This window comes from Pimephales promelas, chromosome 24 (assembly GCF_988280905.1).
Source record: "Pimephales promelas chromosome 24, fPimPro1.hap1.1, whole genome shotgun sequence".
NCBI classification, from domain to species: Eukaryota; Metazoa; Chordata; class Actinopteri; order Cypriniformes; family Leuciscidae; genus Pimephales; species Pimephales promelas.
In genome coordinates, this window is record NC_142792.1 from 7,671,241 (window position 1) to 7,690,650 (window position 19,410).

Genomic DNA, 19,410 nt, shown 5'->3' on the forward strand with positions numbered 1-19,410 from the left:
TGCTCTTTAAGAACACAACAAAACAAAGACTTTGTCACTTTTTCTTTATTATAGACTCCAAACTGCACTTATGCATCAGCAGAATGGAATTTATGCAAACCTTAAAGAACCAAGGTACTTTACCATATGCACAATTAGTGAAACCAATGTTTTTGCCATAGCTTTTCAATAGAACACTATACAGGTGAAACTCGAAAAATTGTAATATCGTGCAAAAGTTATAATTTTGATGAACATCAAATTCAAAATCTCACAAAATCAGAATATTACAAAAATGTAAGCCCTCTGAAAAGTATATATAATTATGCCATATGCATATATAGTTATTTATACTAAATATATTAGTTTCACCTTTTAATTTGAATTACTGAACATGAACTTTTGCACAATATTCTAATTTTTCAAGTTTGACCTTTAAGTTTAACTTTTAGTTGCATCAATTACTACATCAAAACCAGTTCATCTCTCAATTCCCATCTACAAGTTTTGAGTTTTACAGAAATTCATTTCCTGCAGCAAAAAAAAAAAAAAAAAAAAAAAACAGTCCTGCGAGCAAAATCCTGTACAAAGATCCTCGGAGTAAAAGCCCAGCAGTTCCCCTCGTCTTCCTCTTCCCCTGTACCCCGGCGGATAGGACTTGAAAAGCTCCAAGCATTCCCTGAAGCTGTAGATCCGGCGAAACTCATCACAGTAGTCCGGAGAAATTTTTTTCCAGTTGACCACACCTTAAAATGTAAAGACAAAATACAGTGTGGAGATTCAAGTTTAAATGTCACATACCACAAATTTCAATCCAAGAAATGTGCATTGAACAGAAAAAAACATCTTACTGTCTAGCCAGGCAAAGTGTGCTGCTTTCTGGAAAATTTCATTTGTGACCACATCCCTAAACCATCTGCATACCAGTGAAAGCGTCAAATATGCAGAATCACCAGTTGCTATTATTTCATGGGGAAGCTGTTGAAACAAAAAACATTTTTATTTATACTTGTATATAAATGTTGTTGAAAAAAATATAAACCTTGGTTCAGACAAACCTGATATATTGTTGTCATAACTGCATGCTCTGAATAAAACAATAAATAAAGAGATAAATATTCTCTTATAACGATAATATTAAAATAAATATCGCTCCAACACACATTAGCCGCTTTCCCCACTGTTGGGCCAGTGTGAGCCAGGGCTTTCAAGGGTCAGGCGGTGTTAATAGCCTTGGACCTGTATCACCAAGCACAAACCGTTAGGAGAGAAGCTCTGCAGCGCTTCACTAAAGCCCTCCCTTAACATGCCTGTCTTGAACAATGACAAATAACTCCATTGTTTTACCAACAAATGGAAGTTTTACCAGAAAACTATTCAAAGAAATTGCTTAATGAATGTATGTGCACAATAAATGACCTGAATCTCTCTGTCTGAATCTCCCCGAAGACATTGCCTTTTGTAAGGTTGAGTGCTAAGAAAAACAAATGACAAGAGGTAGGCAAGTACATTGGTAGATGTAGTACATAAACTAATGTTTAATGTAGGAACATGCAAACAGCTACATGCAGAGTGAAGTTGTCCAGTATGAGAGCACACCACTACCTCCTGATCAGGGGCATGTCATCCTGAATTTTTTAAAATAATAATAGCAAACAATTACGCATGTCTGTTTAACGTGAAATATGTAATGAGGTAATGACATGTAAAATCAAATCGGAGCCCCAAAGCCATGTATAGAGTGTACTGTTACAATTCACAAAGTGCAAGAAAATGAGCAGGGTATTAATTACAATAACAATTAAAATTTAACCTACCATCAGTATGTAACAACATGTTTAAAGTTCAGTCTTTACTACAGCACTTTAAATGTGACTAATGTTTTAAGACCACTATGCATACTAACTTTTATACAGTATATTATATTAGGGTTGCAGCAGTATGCCAGTTTCATGCTTAAAAGAGTTATATCTCACACATTTGATTATTTACAGTACTGTAATGTACTATTGCCCTATATCAAATCTTAAATCCCGAGATCAATGTTTTAGCCTATGCTATTTTCAGTAGTTGCCCAACTAAACACTATCCCTTCCATCCACAGTTTACGGATGTAAACTGTGATGAGCTTTGTATCTAGTCAAAAATAAAGCAAAAAGTCTCAAATTATGTCACTTTTATCACACAATTCAAACAGTAAATGTAGTTTTGAAAATCAAGGCTATGTGGTGTGACAGCAGAGGTGGGCAGAATATCCAAAAGCTGTACTAAAGTAAAAGGACTTATAGAAATAATATTTATTGTTATTGGAGTAGGAGTAAAAAATGATCCAATGGCAAACTATTTTTAAAAATATAATATATTTAAAAATGACTCTCACATTTGATTGAGCAGGACCATATACCATTAAACCATGATCATTTCTGAAACTGCTTTTGTACTGTGCAAATCTCATACCACTGCAACCCTAAGAAGTACAAGTTCACAAGTCGGTTACCTGTAGAACTCTTGACATTTCCACACTTAAGTTCAGATTCAGGTGTAACTGCTGGCTTGTTTCCTATTATCCATTTGGTTTTTGGTCTCCATGTTTGGAAGAGATCCTTATAAAGCAATAAAGATATTACCCGATTACTCTACATGGAAAGGATTATGCCAAAAAAATATGTGATACTCTTTTTGTCAAGAAGTCTAACCTCTGTTTGAAGAAGCGGAAGTTGTCGATGTGGGATCTTGCTGTATCACAAAACATCTCCACTTTCAATGCAGGGCTCTCTCTAATGCAGGATTCAGCTCCAAACCTCTGTGCTACCGAGCTGCAGGTGCTTCCTCGTGCTGTACGCTCAGACCCACTACACAATCAACAATTATTCATAAAAAAATTAGAAATTATTAATCCATTCAAACTTTAACAATTCAGTAATTTATTGCTCTCGATCTAAAATAAACATAATTAACATAAATAAACATAGCTTTAAAAAAACGAAACATATTGTTATTGTATAACAGAGCAAGTTCTTCAAGATTCAATTACCTGTGTCTTTATTCATGACATTCTTTCAGAATGAAACTTTTCCAGATTTGATTCACGAACATCATGGTACATTCTTAAATATGTTTATATAAAACTACACAACCATTTTTACTCACCATTTGGAATCGCAATCAACGTGGAGTGTCGTTCGTTCTTCTTCTTCTTCTTCTGGCTTTCCGGCAGACTAGATGCCTTACGGCATATTGCTGCCTCCCACAGTTCAGTCTCGGTATCGCTTTATATTTCCATCATTCTCATATATAGGGCTAATCCTGTTGCCGATATAAAATTCATGACGGCTTCCACTATCCTTAATTGGTTCTCATGAGGATTCAAAATATCTCTCAGTGTCACTGCTTGTAATACATCTCCTGATATCACAGAATAAAGTTGTTCTCTTTGCCTTTTATACTGCTGACATTCCATAAACATATGATTAACAGTCTGTTGCTGATTGCAGATTCTACAAAGTCCATCTTCATGTTTGCCAATCTTCGCTAGATCCCATGCAAGTCCACAGTGTCCCAATATAAAGATAGAACAGATCTAGAACAGATTTCTTGTCATAATTACAGATTGTCTCCTGGATTTACAAAACCATGCCAATCTCCAGGCATGGTGAATGGTGTGTGATGATGTGGGGATATTTTAATTCCAAAGGCCAAGGGACCTTTTTAGGATGCATGAAGAGTTCAGATGCAAAAGCCTCTAAGTGCCATTTGAAATTTTCTTCTTGAATGATCATTTTTATCAAGCCTGTATATTTAAGTTCAGTAATTTCACTTAAATTTCAATGAATATTACCCATTAATTGTCATTTAAGTGAAATTACTGAACTTAAATATACAAGCTTGATAAAAATGATCATTCTAGGAGAAAATTTCAAATGGCACTTAGAGGCTTTTGCATCCGAACTCTTCATATTATCTCAGCTCTGGAAGGGTCTAGAGCCTCCATTTTTGCACTCAGGTTTAAGTCTCCTGGCCCTCTATCAGAATCCAGAGTTTTGAGAAGATTGGAGAAACTTAATTTTTCACCCGAAAAAAAAAAACGTAAGGGGTACCACTGTCGTTTTTTTTTTTCAGGCCGAATTTTTGAGTTTCGATATCTCAGCTCTGGAAGGGTCTAGAGCCTCCATTTTTGCACTCAGGTTTAAGTCTCATGGCCCTCTATCAGAATCCAGAGTTTTGAGAAGATTGGAGAAACTTACTTTTTCACCCGAAAAAAAAAAAAACGTAAGGGGTACCACTGTCGTTTTTTTTTCGGGCCGAATTTTTGAGTTTCGATATCTCAGCTCTGGAAGGGGCTAGAACCTCCATTTTTGCACTCAAGTCTAAGTCTCATGGCCCTCTATCAGAATCCAGAGTTTTGGGAAGATTGGAGAAACTTAATTTTTCGCCCAAAAAAAAAAAACGTAAGGGGTACCACTGTCGTTTTTTTTTTCGGGCCGAATTTTTGAGTTTCGATATCTCAGCTCTGGAAGGGGCTAGAGCCTCCATTTTTGCACTCAGGTCTAAGTCTCATGGCCCTCTATCAGACTTTGGGAAGATTGGAGAAACTTAATTTTTCGCCCCCCCCCAAAAAAAACGTAAGGGGTACCACTGTCGTTTTTTTTTCGGGCCGAATTTTTGAGTTTCGATATCTCAGCTCTGGAAGGGGCTAGAGCCTCCATTTTTGCACTCAGGTCTAAGTCTCATGGCCCTCTATCAGAATTTGGGAAGATTGGAGAAACTTAATTTTTCGCCCAAAAAAAAAAACGTAAGGGGTACCACTGTCGTTCTTTTTCGGGCCGAATTTTTGAGTTTCGATATCTGTGCTCTGGAAGGGGCTAGAGCCTCCATTTTTGCACGCAGGTCTAAGTCTCATGGCCCTCTATCAGACTTTGGGAAGATTGGAGAAACTTAATTTTTCGCCCCCAAAAAAAAAAAACGTAAGGGGTACCACTGTCGTTTTTTTTTCGGGCCGAATTTTTGAGTTTCGATATCTCAGCTCTGGAAGGGATTAGAGCCTCCATTTTTGCACTCAGGTCTAAGTCTCATGGCCCTCTATCAGAATTTGGGAAGATTGGAGAAACTTAATTTTCCGCCCCCCCAAAAAAAAACGTAAGGGGTACCACTGTCGTTTTTTTTTCGGGCCGAATTTTTGAGTTTCGATATCTCAGCTCTGGAAGGGGCTAGAGCCTCCATTTTTGCACTCAGGTCTAAGTCTCATGGCCCTCTATCAGAATTTGGGAAGATTGGAGAAACTTAATTTTTCGCCCAAAAAAAAAAAAACGTAAGGGGTACCACTGTCGTTTTTTTTTCGGGCCGAATTTTTGAGTTTCGATATCTCAGCTCTGGAAGGGGCTAGAGCCTCCATTTTTGCACTCAGGTCTAAGTCTCATGGCCCTCTATCAGAATTTGGGAAGATTGGAGAAACTTAATTTTTCGCCCAAAAAAAAAAAACGTAAGGGGTACCACTGTCGTTTTTTTTTTTCAGGCCGAATTTTTGAGTTTCGATATCTCAGCTCTGGAAGGGTCTAGAGCCTCCATTTTTGCACTCAGGTTTAAGTCTCATGGCCCTCTATCAGAATCCAGAGTTTTGAGAAGATTGGAGAAACTTACTTTTTCACCCGAAAAAAAAAAAAAACGTAAGGGGTACCACTGTCGTTTTTTTTTCGGGCCGAATTTTTGAGTTTCGATATCTCAGCTCTGGAATGGGCTAGAACCTCCATTTTTGCACTCAAGTCTAAGTCTCATGGCCCTCTATCAGAATCCAGAGTTTTGGGAAGATTGGAGAAACTTAATTTTTCGCCCAAAAAAAAAAAACGTAAGGGGTACCACTGTCGTTTTTTTTTTCGGGCCGAATTTTTGAGTTTCGATATCTCAGCTCTGGAAGGGGCTAGAGCCTCCATTTTTGCACTCAGGTCTAAGTCTCATGGCCCTCTATCAGACTTTGGGAAGATTGGAGAAACTTAATTTTTCGCCCCCCCCAAAAAAAACGTAAGGGGTACCACTGTCGTTTTTTTTTCGGGCCGAATTTTTGAGTTTCGAAATCTCAGCTCTGGAAGGGGCTAGAACCTCCATTTTTGCACTCAGGTCTAAGTCTCATGGCCCTCTATCAGACTTTGGGAAGATTGGAGAAACTTAATTTTTCGCCCCCCCCAAAAAAAACGTAAGGGGTACCACTGTCGTTTTTTTTTCGGGCCGAATTTTTGAGTTTCGATATCTCAGCTCTGGAAGGGGCTAGAGCCTCCATTTTTGCACTCAGGTCTAAGTCTCATGGCCCTCTATCAGAATTTGGGAAGATTGGAGAAACTTAATTTTTCGCCCAAAAAAAAAAACGTAAGGGGTACCACTGTCGTTCTTTTTCGGGCCGAATTTTTGAGTTTCGATATCTGTGCTCTGGAAGGGGCTAGAGCCTCCATTTTTGCACGCAGGTCTAAGTCTCATGGCCCTCTATCAGACTTTGGGAAGATTGGAGAAACTTAATTTTTCGCCCCCAAAAAAAAAAAACGTAAGGGGTACCACTGTCGTTTTTTTTTCGGGCCGAATTTTTGAGTTTCGATATCTCAGCTCTGGAAGGGATTAGAGCCTCCATTTTTGCACTCAGGTCTAAGTCTCATGGCCCTCTATCAGAATTTGGGAAGATTGGAGAAACTTAATTTTTCGCCCAAAAAAAAAAAACGTAAGGGGTACCACTGTCGTTTTTTTTTCGGGCCGAATTTTTGAGTTTCGATATCTCAGCTCTGGAAGGGGCTAGAGCCTCCATTTTTGCACTCAGGTCTAAGTCTCATGGCCCTCTATCAGAATTTGGGAAGATTGGAGAAACTTAATTTTTCGCCCAAAAAAAAAAAACGTAAGGGGTACCACTGTCGGTTTTTTTTCGGGCCGAATTTTTGAGTTTCGATATCTCAGCTCTGGAAGGGGCTAGAGCCTCCATTTTTGCACTCAGGTCTAAGTCTCATGGTCCTCTATCAGAATTTGGGAAGATTGGAGAAACTTAATTTTTCGCCCAAAAAAAAAAACGTAAGGGGTACCACTGTCGTTTTTTTTTCGGGCCGAATTTTTGAGTTTCGATATCTCAGCTCTGGAAGGGGCTAGAGCCTCCATTTTTGCACTCAGGTCTAAGTCTCATGGCCCTCTATCAGAATTTGGGAAGATTGGAGAAACTTAATTTTTCGCCCAAAAAAAAAAACGTAAGGGGTACCACTGTCGTTTTTTTTTTCGGGCCGAATTTTTGAGTTTCGATATCTCAGCTCTGGAAGGGGCTAGAGCCTCCATTTTTGCACTCAGGTCTAAGTCTCATGGCCCTCTATCAGAATTTGGGAAGATTGGAGAAACTTAATTTTTCGCCCAAAAAAAAAAACGTAAGGGGTACCACTGTCGTTTTTTTTTCGGGCCGAATTTTTGAGTTTCGATATCTCAGCTCTGGAAGGGGCTAGATCCTCCATTTTTGCACTCAGGTCTAAGTCTCATGGCCCTCTATCAGAATTTGGGAAGATTGGAGAAACTTAATTTTTCGCCCAAAAAAAAAACGTAAGGGGTACCACTGTCGTTTTTTTTTCGGGCCGAATTTTTGAGTTTCGATATCTCAGCTCTGGAAGGGGCTAGAGCCTCCATTTTTGCACTCAGGTCTAAGTCTCATGGCCCTCTATCAGAATTTGGGAAGATTGGAGAAACTTAATTTTTCGCCCAAAAAAAAAAACGTAAGGGGTACCACTGTCGTTTTTTTTTCGGGCCGAATTTTTGAGTTTCGATATCTCAGCTCTGGAAGGGGCTAGAGCCTCCATTTTTGCACTCAGGTCTAAGTCTCATAGCCCTCTATCAGAATTTGGGAAGATTGGAGAAACTTAATTTTTCGCCCAAAAAAAAAACGTAAGGGGTACCACTGTCGTTTTTTTTTCGGGCCGAATTTTTGAGTTTCGATATCTCAGCTCTGGAAGGGGCTAGAGCCTCCATTTTTGCACTCAGGTCTAAGTCTCATGGCCCTCTATCAGAATTTGGGAAGATTGGAGAAACTTAATTTTTCGCCCAAAAAAAAAAACGTAAGGGGTACCACTGTCGTTTTTTTTTCGGGCCGAATTTTTGAGTTTCGATATCTCAGCTCTGGAAGGGGCTAGAGCCTCCATTTTTGCACTCAGGTCTAAGTCTCATGGCCCTCTATCAGAATTTGGGAAGATTGGAGAAACTTAATTTTTCGCCCAAAAAAAACAAAAACGTAAGGGGTACCACTGTCGTTTTTTTTTTCGGGCCGAATTTTTGAGTTTCGATATCTCAGCTCTGGAAGGGGCTAGAGCCTCCATTTTTGCACTCAGGTCTAAGTCTCATGACCCTCTATCAGAATTTGGGAAGATTGGAGAAACTTAATTTTTCGCCCAAAAAAAAAACGTAAGGGGTACCACTGTCGTTTTTTTTTAGGGCTGAATTTTTGAGTTTCGATTTCTCAGCTCTGGAAGGGGCTAGAGCCTCCATTTTTGCACTCAGGTCTAAGTCTCATGGCCCTCTATCAGAATTTGGGAAGATTGGAGAAACTTAATTTTTCGCCCCAAAAAAAAAACGTAAGGGGTACCACTGTCGTTTTTTTTTCGGGCCGAATTTTTGAGTTTCCATATCTCAGCTCTGGAAGGGGCTAGAGCCTCCATTTTTGCACTCAGGTCTAAGTCTCATGGCCCTCTATCAGAATTTGGGAAGATTGGAGAAACTTAATTTTTCGCCCAAAAAAAAAAACGTAAGGGGTACCACTGTCGTTTTTTTTTCGGGCCAAATTTTTGAGTTTCGATATCTCAGCTCTGGAAGGGGCTAGAGCCTCCATTTTTGCACTCAGGTCTAAGTCTCATGGCCCTCTATCAGAATTTGGGAAGATTGGAGAAACTTAATTTTTCGCCCCCAAAAAAAAACGTAAGGGGTACCACTGTCGTTTTTTTTTTTCGGGCCGAATTTTTGAGTTTCGATATCTCAGCTCTGGAAGGGGCTAGAGCCTCCATTTTTGCACTCAGGTCTAAGTCTCATGGCCCTCTCTCAGAATTTGGGAAGATTGGAGAAACTTAATTTTTCGCCCCAAAAAAAAAAACGTAAGGGGTACCACTGTCGTTTTTTTTTTCGGGCCGAATTTTTTAGTTTCGATATCTCAGCTCTGGAAGGGGCTAGAGCCTCCATTTTTGCACTCAGGTCTAAGTCTCATGGCCCTCTATCAGAATTTGGGAAGATTGGAGAAACTTAATTTTTCGCCCAAAAAAAAAAACGTAAGGGGTACCACTGTCGTTTTTTTTTCGGGCCGAATTTTTGAGTTTCGATATCTCAGCTCTGGAAGGGGCTAGAGCCTCCATTTTTGCACTCAGGTCTAAGTCTCATGGCCCTCTATCAGAATTTGGGAAGATTGGAGAAACTTAATTTTTCGCCCAAAAAAAAAAAACGTAAGGGGTACCACTGTCGTTTTTTTTTCGGGCCGAATTTTTGAGTTTCGATTTCTCAGCTCTGGAAGGGGCTAGAGCCTCCATTTTTGCACTCAGGTCTAAGTCTCATGGCCCTCTATCAGAATTTGGGAAGATTGGAGAAACTTAATTTTTCGCCCAAAAAAAAAAAAACGTAAGGGGTACCACTGTCGGTTTTTTTTCGGGCCGAATTTTTGAGTTTCGATATCTCAGCTCTGGAAGGGGCTAGAGCCTCCATTTTTGCACTCAGGTCTAAGTCTCATGGCCCTCTATCAGAATTTGGGAAGATTGGAGAAACTTAATTTTTCGCCCAAAAAAAAAAACGTAAGGGGTACCACTGTCGTTTTTTTTTCGGGCCGAATTTTTGAGTTTCGATATCTCAGCTCTGGAAGGGGCTAGAGCCTCCATTTTTGCACTCAGGTCTAAGTCTCATGGCCCTCTATCAGAATTTGGGAAGATTGGAGAAACTTAATTTTTCGCCCAAAAAAAACAAAAACGTAAGGGGTACCACTGTCGTTTTTTTTTTCGGGCCGAATTTTTGAGTTTCGATATCTCAGCTCTGGAAGGGGCTAGAGCCTCCATTTTTGCACTCAGGTCTAAGTCTCATGACCCTCTATCAGAATTTGGGAAGATTGGAGAAACTTAATTTTTCGCCCAAAAAAAAAACGTAAGGGGTACCACTGTCGTTTTTTTTTAGGGCCGAATTTTTGAGTTTCGATTTCTCAGCTCTGGAAGGGGCTAGAGCCTCCATTTTTGCACTCAGGTCTAAGTCTCATGGCCCTCTATCAGAATTTGGGAAGATTGGAGAAACTTAATTTTTCGCCCCAAAAAAAAAACGTAAGGGGTACCACTGTCGTTTTTTTTTCGGGCCGAATTTTTGAGTTTCCATATCTCAGCTCTGGAAGGGGCTAGAGCCTCCATTTTTGCACTCAGGTCTAAGTCTCATGGCCCTCTATCAGAATTTGGGAAGATTGGAGAAACTTAATTTTTCGCCCAAAAAAAAAAACGTAAGGGGTACCACTGTCGTTTTTTTTTCGGGCCAAATTTTTGAGTTTCGATATCTCAGCTCTGGAAGGGGCTAGAGCCTCCATTTTTGCACTCAGGTCTAAGTCTCATGGCCCTCTATCAGAATTTGGGAAGATTGGAGAAACTTAATTTTTCGCCCCCCAAAAAAAACGTAAGGGGTACCACTGTCGTTTTTTTTTCGGGCCGAATTTTTGAGTTTCGATATCTCAGCTCTGGAAGGGGCTAGAGCCTCCATTTTTGCACTCAGGTCTAAGTCTCATGGCCCTCTATCAGAATTTGGGAAGATTGGAGAAACTTAATTTTTCGCCCAAAAAAAAAAAACGTAAGGGGTACCACTGTCGTTTTTTTTTTCGGGCCGAATTTTTGAGTTTCGATATCTCAGCTCTGGAAGGGGCTAGAGCCTCCATTTTTGCACTCAGGTCTAAGTCTCATGGCCCTCTATCAGAATTTGGGAAGATTGGAGAAACTTAATTTTTCGCCCAAAAAAAAAAAAACGTAAGGGGTACCACTGTCGTTTTTTTTTTTCGGGCCGAATTTTTGAGTTTCCATATCTCAGCTCTGGAAGGGGCTAGAGCCTCCATTTTTGCACTCAGGTCTAAGTCTCATGGCCCTCTATCAGAATTTGGGAAGATTGGAGAAACTTAATTTTTCGCCCAAAAAAAAAACCGTAAGGGGTACCACTGTCGTTTTTTTTTCGGGCCGAATTTTTGAGTTTCGATATCTCAGCTCTGGAAGGGGCTAGAGCCTCCATTTTTGCACTCAGGTCTAAGTCTCATGGCCCTCTATCAGAATTTGGGAAGATTGGAGAAACTTAATTTTTCGCCCCAAAAAAAAAACGTAAGGGGTACCACTGTCGTTTTTTTTTTCGGGACGAATTTTTGAGTTTCGATATCTCAGCTCTGGAAGGGGCTAGAGCCTCCATTTTTGCACTCAGGTCTAAGTCTCATGGCCCTCTCTCAGAATTTGGGAAGATTGGAGAAACTTAATTTTTCGCCCCCAAAAAAAAACGTAAGGGGTACCACTGTCGTTTTTTTTTCGGGCCGAATTTTTTAGTTTCAATATCTCAGCTCTGGAAGGGGCTAGAGCCTCCATTTTTGCACTCGGGTCTAAGTCTCATGGCCCTCTATCAGAATTTGGGAAGATTGGAGAAACTTAATTTTTCGCCAAAAAAAAAAACGTAAGGGGTACCACTGTCGTTTTTTTTTCGGGCCGAATTTTTGAGTTTCGACATCTCAGCTCTGGAAGGGGCTAGAGCCTCCATTTTTGCACTCAGGTCTAAGTCTCATGGCCCTCTATCAGAATTTGGGAAGATTGGAGAAACTTAATTTTTCGTCCAAAAAAAAAACGTAAGGGGTACCACCGTCGTTTTTTTTTCGGGCCGAATTTTTGAGTTTCAATATCTCAGCTCTGGAAGGGGCTAGAGCCTCAATTTTTGCACTCAGGTCTAAGTCTCATGGCCCTCTATCAGAATTTGAGAAGATTGGAGAAACTTAATTTTTCGCCCAAAAAAAAAAACGTAAGGGGTACCACTGTCGTTTTTTTTTTCGGGCCGAATTTTTTAGTTTCGATATCTCAGCTCTGGAAGGGGCTAGAGCCTCCATTTTTGCACTCAGGTCTAAGTCTCATGGCCCTCTATCAGAATTTGGGAAGATTGGAGAAACTTAATTTTTCGCCCAAAAAAAAAACGTAAGGGGTACCACTGTCGTTTTTTTTTCGGGCCGAATTTTTGAGTTTCGATATCTCAGCTCTGGAAGGGGCTAGAGCCTCCATTTTTGCACTCAGGTCTAAGTCTCATGGCCCTCTATCAGAATTTGGGAAGATTGGAGAAACTTAATTTTTCGCCCAAAAAAAAAAACGTAAGGGGTACCACTGTCGTTTTTTTTTCGGGCCGAATTTTTGAGTTTCGATATCTCAGCTCTGGAAGGGGCTAGAACCTCCATTTTTGCACTCAGGTCTAAGTCTCATGGCCCTCTATCAGAATTTGGGAAGATTGGAGAAACTTAATTTTTCGCCCAAAAAAAAAAACGTAAGGGGTACCACTGTCGTTTTTTTTTCGGGCCGAATTTTTGAGTTTCGATATCTCAGCTCTGGAAGGGGCTAGAGCCTCCATTTTTGCACTCAGGTCTAAGTCTCATGGCCCTCTATCAGAATTTGGGAAGATTGGAGAAACTTAATTTTTCGCCCAAAAAAAAAACGTAAGGGGTACCACTGTCGTTTTTTTTTCGGGCCAAATTTTTGAGTTTCGATATCTCAGCTCTGGAAGGGGCTAGAGCCTCCATTTTTGCACTCAGGTCTAAGTCTCATGGCCCTCTATCAGAATTTGGGAAGATTGGAGAAACTTAATTTTTCGCCCAAAAAAAAAACGTAAGGGGTACCACTGTCGTTTTTTTTTCGGGCCGAATTTTTGAGTTTCGATATCTCAGCTCTGGAAGGGGCTAGAACCTCCATTTTTGCACTCAGGTCTAAGTCTCATGGCCCTCTATCAGAATTTGGGAAGATTGGAGAAACTTAATTTTTCGCCCAAAAAAAAAAACGTAAGGGGTACCACTGTCGTTTTTTTTTCGGGCCGAATTTTTGAGTTTCGATATCTCAGCTCTGGAAGGGGCTAGAGCCTCCATTTTTGCACTCAGGTCTAAGTCTCATGGCCCTCTATCAGAATTTGGGAAGATTGGAGAAACTTAATTTTTCGCCCAAAAAAAAAAACGTAAGGGGTACCACTGTCGTTTTTTTTTCGGGCCAAATTTTTGAGTTTCGATATCTCAGCTCTGGAAGGGGCTAGAGCCTCCATTTTTGCACTCAGGTCTAAGTCTCATGGCCCTCTATCAGAATTTGGGAAGATTGGAGAAACTTAATTTTTCGCCCAAAAAAAAAAACGTAAGGGGTACCACTGTCGTTTTTTTTTCGGGCCGAATTTTTGAGTTTCGATATCTCAGCTCTGGAAGGGGCTAGAGCCTCCATTTTTGCACTCAGGTCTAAGTCTCATGGCCCTCTATCAGAATTTGGGAAGATTGGAGAAACTTAATTTTTCGCCCAAAAAAAAAAACGTAAGGGGTACCACTGTCGTTTTTTTTTTCGGGCCAAATTTTTGAGTTTCGATATCTCAGCTCTGGAAGGGGCTAGAACCTCCATTTTTGCACTCAGGTCTAAGTCTCATGGCCCTCTATCAGAATTTGGGAAGATTGGAGAAACTTAATTTTTCGCCCAAAAAAAAAACGTAAGGGGTACCACTGTCGTTTTTTTTTCGGGCCGAATTTTTGAGTTTCGATATCTCAGCTCTGGAAGGGGCTAGAGCCTCCATTTTTGCACTCAGGTCTAAGTCTCATGGCCCTCTATCAGAATTTGGGAAGATTGGAGAAACTTAATTTTTCGCCCAAAAAAAAAAACGTAAGGGGTACCACTGTCGTTTTTTTTTCGGGCCAAATTTTTGAGTTTCGATATCTCAGCTCTGGAAGGGGCTAGAGCCTCCATTTTTGCACTCAGGTCTAAGTCTCATGGCCCTCTATCAGAATTTGGGAAGATTGGAGAAACTTAATTTTTCGCCCAAAAAAAAAAACGTAAGGGGTACCACTGTCGTTTTTTTTTCGGGCCGAATTTTTGAGTTTCGATATCTCAGCTCTGGAAGGGGCTAGAGCCTCCATTTTTGCACTCAGGTCTAAGTCTCATGGCCCTCTATCAGAATTTGGGAAGATTGGAGAAACTTAATTTTTCGCCCAAAAAAAAAAACGTAAGGGGTACCACTGTCGTTTTTTTTCGGGCCGAATTTTTGAGTTTCGATATCTCAGCTCTGGAAGGGGCTAGAGCCTCCATTTTTGCACTCAGGTCTAAGTCTCATGGCCCTCTATCAGAATTTGGGAAGATTGGAGAAACTTAATTTTTCGCCCAAAAAAAAAACGTAAGGGGTACCACTGTCGTTTTTTTTTCGGGCCGAATTTTTGAGTTTCGATATCTCAGCTCTGGAAGGGGCTAGAACCTCCATTTTTGCACTCAGGTCTAAGTCTCATGGCCCTCTATCAGAATTTGGGAAGATTGGAGAAACTTAATTTTTCGCCCAAAAAAAAAAACGTAAGGGGTACCACTGTCGTTTTTTTTTCGGGCCGAATTTTTGAGTTTCGATATCTCAGCTCTGGAAGGGGCTAGAGCCTCCATTTTTGCACTCAGGTCTAAGTCTCATGGCCCTCTATCAGAATTTGGGAAGATTGGAGAAACTTAATTTTTCGCCCAAAAAAAAAAACGTAAGGGGTACCACTGTCGTTTTTTTTTTCGGGCCGAATTTTTGAGTTTCGATATCTCAGCTCTGGAAGGGGCTAGAGCCTCCATTTTTGCACTCAGGTCTAAGTCTCATGGCCCTCTATCAGAATTTGGGAAGATTGGAGAAACTTAATTTTTCGCCCAAAAAAAAAAAACGTAAGGGGTACCACTGTCGTTTTTTTTTCGGGCCGAATTTTTGAGTTTCGATATCTCAGCTCTGGAAGGGGCTAGAGCCTCCATTTTTGCACTCAGGTCTAAGTCTCATGGCCCTCTATCAGAATTTGGGAAGATTGGAGAAACTTAATTTTTCGCCCAAAAAAAAAAACGTAAGGGGTACCACTGTCGTTTTTTTTTCGGGCCGAATTTTTGAGTTTCGATATCTCAGCTCTGGAAGGGGCTAGAGCCTCCATTTTTGCACTCAGGTCTAAGTCTCATGGCCCTCTATCAGAATTTGGGAAGATTGGAGAAACTTAATTTTTCGCCCCAAAAAAAAACGTAAGGGGTACCACTGTCATTTTTTTTTCGGGCCGAATTTTTGAGTTTCGATATCTCAGCTCTGGAAGGGGCTAGAGCCTCCATTTTTGCACTCAGGTCTAAGTCTCATGGCCCTCTATCAGAATTTGGGAAGATTGGAGAAACTTAATTTTTCGCCCAAAAAAAAAAAACGTAAGGGGTACCACTGTCGTTTTTTTTTCGGGCCGAATTTTTGAGTTTCGATATCTCAGCTCTGGAAGGGGCTAGAGCCTCCATTTTTGCACTCAGGTCTAAGTCTCATGGCCCTCTATCAGAATTTGGGAAGATTGGAGAAACTTAATTTTTCGCCCAAAAAAAAAAAACGTAAGGGGTACCACTGTCGTTTTTTTTTCGGGCCGAATTTTTGAGTTTCGATATCTCAGCTCTGGAAGGGGCTAGAGCCTCCATTTTTGCACTCAGGTCTAAGTCTCATGGCCCTCTATCAGAATTTGGGAAGATTGGAGAAACTTAATTTTTCGCCCAAAAAAAAAAACGTAAGGGGTACCACTGTCGTTTTTTTTTCGGCCGAATTTTTGAGTTTCGATATCTCAGCTCTGGAAGGGGCTAGAGCCTCCATTTTTGCACTCAGGTCTAAGTCTCATGGCCCTCTATCAGAATTTGGGAAGATTGGAGAAACTTAATTTTTCGCCCCAAAAAAAAACGTAAGGGGTACCACTGTCATTTTTTTTTCGGGCCGAATTTTTGAGTTTCGATATCTCAGCTCTGGAAGGGGCTAGAGCCTCCATTTTTGCACTCAGGTCTAAGTCTCATGGCCCTCTATCAGAATTTGGGAAGATTGGAGAAACTTAATTTTTCGCCCAAAAAAAAAACGTAAGGGGTACCACTGTCGTTTTTTTTTCGGGCCGAATTTTTGAGTTTCGATATCTCAGCTCTGGAAGGGGCTAGAGCCTCCATTTTTGCACTCAGGTCTAAGTCTCATGGCCCTCTATCAGAATTTGGGAAGATTGGAGAAACTTAATTTTTCGCCCCAAAAAAAAACGTAAGGGGTACCACTGTCATTTTTTTTTCGGGCCGAATTTTTGAGTTTCGATATCTCAGCTCTGGAAGGGGCTAGAGCCTCCATTTTTGCACTCAGGTCTAAGTCTCATGGCCCTCTATCAGAATTTGGGAAGATTGGAGAAACTTAATTTTTCGCCCAAAAAAAAAAAACGTAAGGGGTACCACTGTCGTTTTTTTTTCGGGCCGAATTTTTGAGTTTCGATATCTCAGCTCTGGAAGGGGCTAGAGCCTCCATTTTTGCACTCAGGTCTAAGTCTCATGGCCCTCTATCAGAATTTGGGAAGATTGGAGAAACTTAATTTTTCGCCCAAAAAAAAAAAACGTAAGGGGTACCACTGTCGTTTTTTTTTTCGGGCCGAATTTTTGAGTTTCGATATCTCAGCTCTGGAAGGGGCTAGAACCTCCATTTTTGCACTCAGGTCTAAGTCTCATGGCCCTCTATCAGAATTTGGGAAGATTGGAGAAACTTAATTTTTCGCCCAAAAAAAAAACGTAAGGGGTACCACTGTCGTTTTTTTTTTCGGGCCGAATTTTTGAGTTTCGATATCTCAGCTCTGGAAGGGGCTAGAGCCTCCATTTTTGCACTCAGGTCTAAGTCTCATGGCCCTCTATCAGAATTTGGGAAGATTGGAGAAACTTAATTTTTCGCCCAAAAAAAAAACGTAAGGGGTACCACTGTCGTTTTTTTTTCGGGCCAAATTTTTGAGTTTCGATATCTCAGCTCTGGAAGGGGCTAGAGCCTCCATTTTTGCACTCAGGTCTAAGTCTCATGGCCCTCTATCAGAATTTGGGAAGATTGGAGAAACTTAATTTTTCGCCCAAAAAAAAAAACGTAAGGGGTACCACTGTCGTTTTTTTTTCGGGCCGAATTTTTGAGTTTCGATATCTCAGCTCTGGAAGGGGCTAGAGCCTCCATTTTTGCACTCAGGTCTAAGTCTCATGGCCCTCTATCAGAATTTGGGAAGATTGGAGAAACTTAATTTTTCGCCCAAAAAAAAAAACGTAAGGGGTACCACTGTCGTTTTTTTTTCGGGCCGAATTTTTGAGTTTCGATATCTCAGCTCTGGAAGGGGCTAGAACCTCCATTTTTGCACTCAGGTCTAAGTCTCATGGCCCTCTATCAGAATTTGGGAAGATTGGAGAAACTTAATTTTTCGCCCAAAAAAAAAAACGTAAGGGGTACCACTGTCGTTTTTTTTTCGGGCCGAATTTTTGAGTTTCGATATCTCAGCTCTGGAAGGGGCTAGAGCCTCCATTTTTGCACTCAGGTCTAAGTCTCATGGCCCTCTATCAGAATTTGGGAAGATTGGAGAAACTTAATTTTTCGCCCAAAAAAAAAAACGTAAGGGGTACCACTGTCGTTTTTTTTTCGGGCCGAATTTTTGAGTTTCGATATCTCAGCTCTGGAAGGGGCTAGAGCCTCCATTTTTGCACTCAGGTCTAAGTCTCATGGCCCTCTATCAGAATTTGGGAAGATTGGAGAAACTTAATTTTTCGCCCAAAAAAAAAAAACGTAAGGGGTACCACTGTCGTTTTTTTTTCGGGCCGAATTTTTGAGTTTCGATATCTCAGCTCTGGAAGGGGCTAGAACCTCCATTTTTGCACTCAGGTCTAAGTCTCATGGCCCTCTATCAGAATTTGGGAAGATTGGAGAAACTTAATTTTTCGCCCAAAAAAAAAACGTAAGGGGTACCACTGTCGTTTTTTTTTTCAGGCCGAATTTTTGAGTTTCGATATCTCAGCTCTGGAAGGGGCTAGAGCCTCCATTTTTGCACTCAGGTCTAAGTCTCATGGCCCTCTATCAGAATTTGGGAAGATTGGAGAAACTTAATTTTTCGCCCAAAAAAAAAAACGTAAGGGGTACCACTGTCGTTTTTTTTTCGGGCCAAATTTTTGAGTTTCGATATCTCAGCTCTGGAAGGGGCTAGAGCCTCCATTTTTGCACTCAGGTCTAAGTCTCATGGCCCTCTATCAGAATTTGGGAAGATTGGAGAAACTTAATTTTTCGCCCAAAAAAAAAACGTAAGGGGTACCACTGTCGTTTTTTTTTTCGGGCCGAATTTTTGAGTTTCGATATCTCAGCTCTGGAAGGGGCTAGAGCCTCCATTTTTGCACTCAGGTCTAAGTCTCATGGCCCTCTATCAGAATTTGGGAAGATTGGAGAAACTTAATTTTTCGCCCAAAAAAAAAACGTAAGGGGTACCACTGTCGTTTTTTTTTCGGGCCGAATTTTTGAGTTTCGATATCTCAGCTCTGGAAGGGGCTAGAACCTCCATTTTTGCACTCAGGTCTAAGTCTCATGGCCCTCTATCAGAATTTGGGAAGATTGGAGAAACTTAATTTTTCGCCCAAAAAAAAAAACGTAAGGGGTACCACTGTCGTTTTTTTTTCGGGCCGAATTTTTGAGTTTCGATATCTCAGCTCTGGAAGGGGCTAGAGCCTCCATTTTTGCACTCAGGTCTAAGTCTCATGGCCCTCTATCAGAATTTGGGAAGATTGGAGAAACTTAATTTTTCGCCCAAAAAAAAAAACGTAAGGGGTACCACTGTCGTTTTTTTTTCGGGCCAAATTTTTGAGTTTCGATATCTCAGCTCTGGAAGGGGCTAGAGCCTCCATTTTTGCACTCAGGTCTAAGTCTCATGGCCCTCTATCAGAATTTGGGAAGATTGGAGAAACTTAATTTTTCGCCCAAAAAAAAAAACGTAAGGGGTACCACTGTCGTTTTTTTTTCGGGCCGAATTTTTGAGTTTCGATATCTCAGCTCTGGAAGGGGCTAGAGCCTCCATTTTTGCACTCAGGTCTAAGTCTCATGGCCCTCTATCAGAATTTGGGAAGATTGGAGAAACTTAATTTTTCGCCCAAAAAAAAAACGTAAGGGGTACCACTGTCGTTTTTTTTTCGGGCCGAATTTTTGAGTTTCGATATCTCAGCTCTGGAAGGGGCTAGAGCCTCCATTTTTGCACTCAGGTCTAAGTCTCATGGCCCTCTATCAGAATTTGGGAAGATTGGAGAAACTTAATTTTTCGCCCAAAAAAAAAAAACGTAAGGGGTACCACTGTCGTTTTTTTTTCGGGCCGAATTTTTGAGTTTCGATATCTCAGCTCTGGAAGGGGCTAGAGCCTCCATTTTTGCACTCAGGTCTAAGTCTCATGGCCCTCTATCAGAATTTGGGAAGATT

The 19,410-nt window shown here is 40.8% G+C and overlaps 1 long non-coding RNA gene across 2 annotated transcripts; it reads right to left on the reverse strand.

Moving 5' to 3' along the window:
• Positions 1-27: 27 nt before the first annotated feature.
• Positions 28-3,701, reverse strand: LOC120476831 (uncharacterized). 2 transcript variants are annotated; one of them, XR_016149772.1, is made up of 6 exons: positions 3,130-3,701; positions 2,676-2,831; positions 2,477-2,582; positions 1,399-1,453; positions 831-957; positions 28-725 (listed from the first exon to the last, which is right to left on the reverse strand). It is a non-coding gene; the product is annotated as an uncharacterized LOC120476831 (long non-coding RNA). The 2 variants fall into 2 exon arrangements; XR_016149771.1 differs by lacking the exon at positions 1,399-1,453 and having other exon boundaries at positions 3,130-3,683.
• Between the last annotated feature and the right edge of the window lie 15,709 nt (positions 3,702-19,410).